The sequence below is a fragment of the Impatiens glandulifera genome, chromosome 9, assembly GCF_907164915.1.
Source record: "Impatiens glandulifera chromosome 9, dImpGla2.1, whole genome shotgun sequence".
Classification (NCBI taxonomy): domain Eukaryota; kingdom Viridiplantae; phylum Streptophyta; class Magnoliopsida; order Ericales; family Balsaminaceae; genus Impatiens; species Impatiens glandulifera.
Genome location: NC_061870.1, coordinates 8,891,761 through 8,900,128, shown reverse-complemented (window position 1 = coordinate 8,900,128; position 8,368 = coordinate 8,891,761).

Here is an 8,368-nt window from a genome sequence, read left to right as displayed (position 1 = left end):
TTCTTTTCCCCTTTATATTGAACAACAAAATCGTATCCCACCAATTTGTATAGCCATTTTTCTTGTGCCGGGGTTTGAACTCTTTGTTCCTGCAAGTATTTAAGAGCTTCATGATCGGTCTTCACAATGAATTGATTGTATCTAAGGTAAGATCTCCACTTCTCCATCGCAAAGGTCAAGGCCATCAGCTCTTTTTCATACGTGGATGATGGTAACTTCTCTAGTTCAATCGCCTTGCTTATGAATGAAATGGGTCGTCCTTTTTGCATTAATACTGCTCCAATACCGGCTCCACTTGCATCGGTCTCTACTACAAAGGGAATATTGAAGTTGGAAAGCGCCAAGACCAGAGGGGAAAACATACGCTGTTTCAACAATAGAAATGCATATTCAGCTTCTTCATTCCATGTAAACTGACATTTTTTCAACAGGGCAGTGAGGGGACATGCTATAGAGCCGTAGCCTTTTATAAATCTTCTACAATATCCGATCAGACCAAGGAATCCTTTCAATTGCTTAGTAGATTCTGAAACTGGCCATGTGCTCATTGCTTCTAACTTCGCTGGATCCGTGGCCACACCATTCTCGTCAAGGATATGGTCAAGATAGGAAATTTGCTTGCACCCAAAATTGCATTTTCCCCTGTTAAGGAATAACTCGTTATGTTACAATATTGAAAGTACCTTATGTAAGTGGTGAATATGTTCCTTCCAGCTTGGGATGTATACTAGGATGTCATAAAAAAATACTAGCACGAACTTCCTTAGGAATGGTTTTAGGGTTGCGTTCATTAGGATTTGGAAGGAGGATGGAGCATTGGTTAGGCCGAAGGGTATCACCAAAAACTCATACAGGACTTCGTGAGTGAAGAATGCTGTTTTGTGGTAGTCACCTGGATGCATCCTTATCTGGTGGAACCCTGAGCGCAAATCGAGCTTGGAAAAGAACCTAGACCCATACAATTCTTCCATTAATTCTTCAATGACCGGGATAGGAAACTTGTCCTTGATGGTTGCTGAGTTTAGCTTCCTATAATCAATACACATTCTCTAGGATAAGTCTTTCTTTCGGACCAGTACCACAGGGGCGGCAAAAGAGTTGTGACTTCTCCTTATGACTCCCCTGACTAGCATATCATTGACCAAATGTTCAATTTCTGTCTTCTATAGGGAAGGATACCAGTAAGGACGCATGCATATAGCTTCTGTCTTCTAGGATGCAGTGATCATGTTCCCTGGCTAGTGGTAAGTCCTCAAGTTGCTAGAATATTGGGCTGAAGTCATCTAGCATTTGCTGAAGGTCTTCAGAAATATCTTTTAACGCCCTTGTATAGAGTGAGAAAAATTGTGCTTCGTTTTCACTTCTTATTTGGACCATGGCAGCGACATTGCCTTTCTTTAATAACTTCTCTAGGTGGTCACCCTTCATTAGGTTGATCTGTGTATGGGGTATTCTTTGCAAGACCGTGGTTATCCCTTCTTTTTCAAAAGAGAGCGTTAATATTTCGAAGTCCCATTTTAAAGGGCCTAGAGTAATCAACCATTCGATTCCTAGCACATTATCGTACCCTATCATGGTTAATACCTTCATGTTTGTTTGATAAAACTTACCTTCCATAGACCATTTCAGATCTTGGCAAAAGCTAGAGCACAAAATGTTAGAGCCGTCTACCACTAGGACCGATAACACTTGGGTGGGAAGTATGTCATGGCTAATATTCTTCATTATCCTGCTATTAATGAAGTTATGAGTGATGCCTGTATCGATTAGGATCACAACCGGCAGGTTCCCGACTTTGCTAAGAATCTAGAGTGTTTGGAAGTTTTTTGAACCGTTTAATGCATGTAGCGAGATGGAAAGTTCTTCCGATGCGTCAAGCTGCAAAGGAGAATCATCAAGGTCTATCTCTGGAGAAGGTTCTTGGAAACTTGGGACGCCTTCTTGATCATTGGCCGAGACCATGAATAACTTTGATTTACACATGTGGTTTGGTTGTCATTTTTCATTGCAAGTGTAGCATAGGCCCTTCTTTCTCTTTTCATCCATTGAGACCGGGTCTAATTGCTTAATATGGTCTTGGTTTGTACTCGAAGAGGACCCATATGATAAGCTTGGCTTGATGTATGGTGTTATGTTCGTGCTTTGCCAACTTGGTTTAACGTTGCTCGGATTTGGCAGTAGTGGTGGTTCAGCGCTGTACAAGTGCCCACTACTCATTAGGGACCGATACGTTGCTTCTTGGACCTTAGCCATGGCAATGAATTCGTTTAGAGACTCGGGGAATCGCAACCTGATGCAGTTTGCAATTTCCTCCCTTAGACCAGACAAGTAACAATCTATGACGTATTCCCTTGGCATGCTGTAGAGTTTTTTAGAGATCGACATGTATTGCAAATTGTATTCATGAACAGAACCAATCTGTTTCAGATTCATTAATTGCCTCATTGGAGTATCATGTATAGAGGGCCCGAATTGCGTCATAAGGTCTCTCTTGAACACGTCTGAGATAAGGCTTCCATATGGTTGCGGTTCTAGAGATAAGATCCATACCACATTCTTGTTTCGCCAGAAAAGTGAATGAGTGCAATTTCTAGTATAGTGGCATTCCTAGTTCTGTCCACCCTGAAGAATTGCTCGGCGGATATTAGCAAGCCCTCCACATCGGACCCATCAAACCGGGGAAAGTCGACCTTGGTTAGCCGGGTTGGAGGAAGTGTGTGTCACGATTCTGGCCAGGGTGTTGGGGCCTAAACGGAGAAGGACCATGGCAAGAATTATCATCGTAGGGTCTGTGGCGGGGTTCTTGCACATTTCCAGATGCCCCGCTCTCAAAGGCTGCCAATTGTTCTTCAGCCGTCCAATCTTCGGTCTATTGCAGCTTGCATCGCAGCTGTTTGTTGGGACAAAATTTCAATAAGGGCCTTAAGCGCATCCATTTCTGACTGTTGGCGAGTTTCTACCATTTGGAGAATTGTCTAGCTCTGATACCAATATGTTAAGCTTTAAATTATAACTTAGTTTTCCGAGTTCTTGATATCAAGAAACGAGTTCTTGATTATTGGGATCGAGTGTGAAATTCTATAATCAAGCGCAGCGGAAACAATATGAGAAGAGAATTCAAGCTTAAAGAAAGAAAAAACAAAGATGAGAAGAGAATACTACTAGAATATACCTAGCAATCCAAGATAGAGGTTCAAGACCGAGAGAATAATTAAGAGTAAGAACTTTCACAAGCTTTCATTCATGCCCAAAAAGTGGGTGGGCATCAACATTTATAGCGGTTGAATTACCCAAGAGTAGTCGGTTACAATTCTGTTACAACAAATTTTAGGGACTTAGTCAACAATCAGTTTTGTGGGAATAGAAAATCATAATTAAAATATTGTTATGCTATGAAAACAGAGTTTCCGACCGAGTCTCTAGCCCAAGTATTCCATATGATCGTGGAGGGTGTTGTTTCTTATTCGTGGACCGTAACAGAATCATACTGCACCTACTATCTCAACAATAGAGGGGCTCCCATTTTTCTCTATATATGGCTCTTGGAAAATCTAGAGTGTATACCTCCCCTAGTTCCCGGTAGTGAGAAAATGACTTTCATGATGGATGATAAGCCTCTAATCATACTTATGGGATTAGAATGGGTTACTTACTACTATACCCATAGCCTGTTCAAGAATTTTGGCTACAACTTTATCGAAGCTGCCTTCGTCGTGGATAAGCCCATCAACCGTATGACCTATGTAGGATATCTCGAAAAATGGCATGACGTCTTTCAAATGAATATCCTATCAAAGTGAATGAAATACCTAGACCACATCCTCAAACAGTATGAGAAAGTTCAGGAAACTGAAGTGTAAGAAGATGTTAGTGACGGAACAGACTACAACTATACTTAAAGACTTTAATTTTTGTCAAGCACATTTTTCCCTTTTAGATTCTTTTTGTAAAATATTAATAAAAGAGTCATGTATGTAACAAACTTTGCGAGTGTGTTTTTATATATGACTCTATATTTGTTTTAACCAAATCACGAAAAGAGATGCTCATTCTCTAGGATTCATTCTATATGCATATGCATTTGCTTTTTAATTTTGTTACATCTGTAAACCCTTATCTCTTTCTCTTTGTAATCGCTGGTACAGCCCCACGAAGAAGAGACTCAAAAACTAAACATTTTATACGCCATGAAATGGTCAAAGGAACTCCAAAAATTGACAAGGATACGGTATCTCTGGCTGAGTTTGCTGAAATGTGGGCTACTCTTCAACAATTAATAGAACAATTGACAATATTAACGAGTTTAATGACCAAGCCTGCTATTCATATTCAGGATCATCCATCCTCGTCAAGACAGCCACAACAATCTGTCCCACCTATCGACACCACAATCAGGATAAACCTTCAAACTCGTCGTGACATGGAAGAATCCTTTATTTACAATGAGAATAAAGATGAGGATAATAGATCAACGAGGACCCAATCAAAGCTATCGACGTTGACCCTAACACTTAAAAGGCCGTAAACAAAGGAAATCCCGGGGTGCCTCGAGGTTCGATGTATTTCAACCTTAGTTTGTGTGCTAGCCAACTTTTTTAAAATGAAACATTTTATTTTAAAATACTTTGAAAGTACCTAGAGGTTTTTGGAATTAACTATGTAAAAATAATTAATTTTATTCAAATTTTAATAATATGGGGATTTTTTATAATCAAATGATAATTTGATTGAAATCCGGTTTAAATTAATCAAACGAAATTAATCTAAAATTTTTTTATTTGAAAATAGAGTTGCCAAATGATTTTAGAAAATCAGTAAAATATACGTGTATAAACGTACTTTATACCAGAATTTCTATGAGTGGTTCGTTATTTAGTTATGTAGAATTATCTTGGAATGAAACAATTTCAAGAATTAAATATTATTAGTAGCAAATCAATGGGAATAATTGATTTTTTACTTGATTGAAGATTTGTTACTGATTGTCAAATTAATTATAATTGATTTGATTTTTATTTTATTTATAGATTTAATTTTTATTTTATTTAATTTTATTGATATTTTATTTTATTTTATTTTATTAATATTTAATTTTCACTATTTAAGCACTAGACTTCTTATGTAATACAAACAAGCAAAAACAAGCAATAAAATATTATTTTCCGTCTCTCTCAAAATTTATACATGGTATCAGAGCGAAAATTTTATTCTTGAGCTATAAAATTTATTCTTTATTATTATTATAATTATTATTATATTTTTTTAATAATGCTCTATTAATTATTATTATTATTTTCGAGAGAATATTTTATTCATCATCAAATTCTAATGAAACTTCGGTAATTCAAAACATTTTCACTGCCATCTAGTGATACTCCGACGTTTCAAGCCAACTCGATATCATCAATATCCAGTGACACTCCGGCGATTCGAACGTCACTCGCTGTCATCAAATTTTAGTGAAACTTCAGTAATTTAAAATCTTTTCACTGTCATTCAACGACACTCTGACGATTCGAACGTCACTCGCTGTCATCAACATCCAGTGAAACTTCGACAATTCAAAGCCTTTTCACTATCATTTCATCCCATCGACAACACCCTCTTCAATCTCTGCCAAATGTTCTATTGCACCCCTCTATGTTACATCCCGCAATCAGGTGGCTGACATACTCACCAAGGCGTTTCGAGGAAGTATGTGGCAAGTTGGGTAGTCTCAACATCTACTACCCAACTTGTGGGGGAGTGTAGAATTATCTTGGAAGAAACAATTTCAAGAATGGAAATCCAAGAATAAAATGTTATAAATAGAAAATCAATTGGGAATAATTGATTTGCTACTTGATTGAAGATTTATTACTGATTGTCAAATCAATTATAATTGATTTGATTTTTATTTTTATTTTATTTATATATTTGATTTTTATTTGATTTATATTTTATTTTATTGATACGTAATTTTCACTATTTAAGCACTAGACTTCTTATGCAATACAAACAAGCAAAAATAAGCAATAAAGTATTATTTTTCCTCTCTCAAAATTCTACATGTTATGTTCGGGAAATGGCTTTCACGCTATGTTCTCTACGCCCGTTAAATACTATTTTATTTATAAGTGAAAGTCTGACTATTACAAGTTTTATTTATAAAATTTATTTCCTTTAATTAGTAGTATAGAGGTCCTAAACATAGATACATTTAGATTACATAAATAATTATACAAAAATATTTAAAAGTATGTACCTACGATCGCGTTGATATAAGATTAAGTATAATAGCAGAAAATATCAAAAACCTATTAGAATTTAAAAATAAATTCCAAACGGGGCTTTAGCCAAAATATTTGTTCGGGAAATATCCCAAAAGTATTTAAAAATCATTTTCTGATATTTCGGGATTATTTAAAAATGGATTGGGGTTCGAAAATTACAAATTTATTTTGGATTTTGAAAAGTGGAACCAAACAGACATTAAGACCAGAGTCCTAGGGCTTGGGTCCGTTTGTACCAGTCTTGGCTTTGATGGGCTCGGCGTAAACTAATGGTGGTCTAAATCGGGGCTCGGGACACTCGGTCAAGGGACCTCGGAGTTTCGTTCCCAAGTCAGACCTCTCAGTCGTAGGTAAGAATCTTCGGTCGGATTTCTTAGTCCTTGCTCAAGAACACTGGTCCTTAGGCTCGGTCCTAACTCAAGAACACCGGTCATTGGTCTCGATCTAACTCAAGAATAACTGCCCTTGGTCTCGGTCCTAGGTCAATTTTCTCAGTCCTTGGATTTGGTCAGGACCAAGGATTCTTAGTCCTACTTCTCAATCCTCGGTCTTAGAGGACTCGGTCTTAGAGGACCGATTGTTCTTCATTTAGTATGAAGATTGCAGATTTTTATCATTTGATACATATCACGAAAACATGATCTATAAGTTGCGAACAACTCATATGGATGTAGGGATCATAATCCCTAACCTTAAACATGATCAATCAAACCTTACAACGATCAATTTCTGAACCCAATTTCTAGGAAAAAAATTGGGAACTTTTTATTTAGGCCATCTCATGGCCTAATTCTTTTTCTAACAACTTTGAAATGATGTTCATAGTCGAACACAACCAAAATAAGAACATCAATCAAGATCTATAACAACTTTTAAAACTGAAATTCAAACGTTTTTTTAAATTTCATTTGGATCACACATGATTGGGATGTTGATTTTATGATTTGGAAATCAACCTAACATGTTTACAAGGCAGCTAATTGAATCAAAATTAAGGCTTAAAAGCTCAAGAACAGGAAATTCAAAATTTACAAATTTTCAAATCAAATTTGGGTTTTTACGCTTTAGGTAGTATTGATGAAATCTCTTTCAACAGAAAGCTTGGAAATCATCTAGGGAATGATTTCAACTAAAGAAAACACGAAATTGTGAACCATAAATATGATCAACTCGATCGAACTTGGAAAATCCAATTTTGAATCACAATTCAAATTATAGTGGGTCTGAAAGCTTACTAATGATTGGAGAACACTCTAATGATGTGTAAGAAACTTTCACAAGCCCTAGATCAAACCTTAGATCACCAAAAAAGTTTATTCAAACACCAGTCGTCGGAGATTCTTGGTAGATCTTCAGTTAGGTTGTAATTTGTGATGTTTGTTCCATGGATTGGAAGAAGGATACTTAGAGACTATTTATACTAAGCTATATCGGTTATTAAGACCAAATTCATTTTCAATTTTGCTTTCGAAGTTCTTCCCAATTCTTTTTTGTCTTCAATAGCCTAAGTCTAGCATAGGATTTGACTTCTAATCCTAGGGGAAATGATGGCGAGGAGGAGACATGCATGTGGGGTGAAAGAATGGAGGGATAGTGTTGAGAAACGAAGAAGATAGGTTTCTAAAAGGATTTCCGATGTTGATCGCGAGCCTCCGGTGTCCACCTAGTTGATTAGAAAAGATGAAAAAATGATATTGTTTTATTGAAAATGAAATGTGTCGTTGCATTATGTTGGCGATCCGTCGACGTTTGAACGATCAAACTAACAGGGTTAGCATCCCGTTAGTTGATTATGTGTGGACCGGGCGTGCGCGTGGTTCCTCTTTAGCGGGGTGCATGGCTACTTCCTGGGCGCTAGATCAAAATCTAGAGTTGATCCGATGGTTATGGATTCTACTACAAAATTTAAAAATAATTTTTATCACACAGGATTATTATTTTATATTTTTAACAAAAGGGTTATTTGAAATCAATTTTTTTAACCATTTGTCAAATTATCTTTAGAATATTCATGCCAATGATGAATATTGATGTATCCGTTGACTACAAAGTATATAGTCTTGTGATCGGGAAATCCAAACTGCACTTGTAGGAAA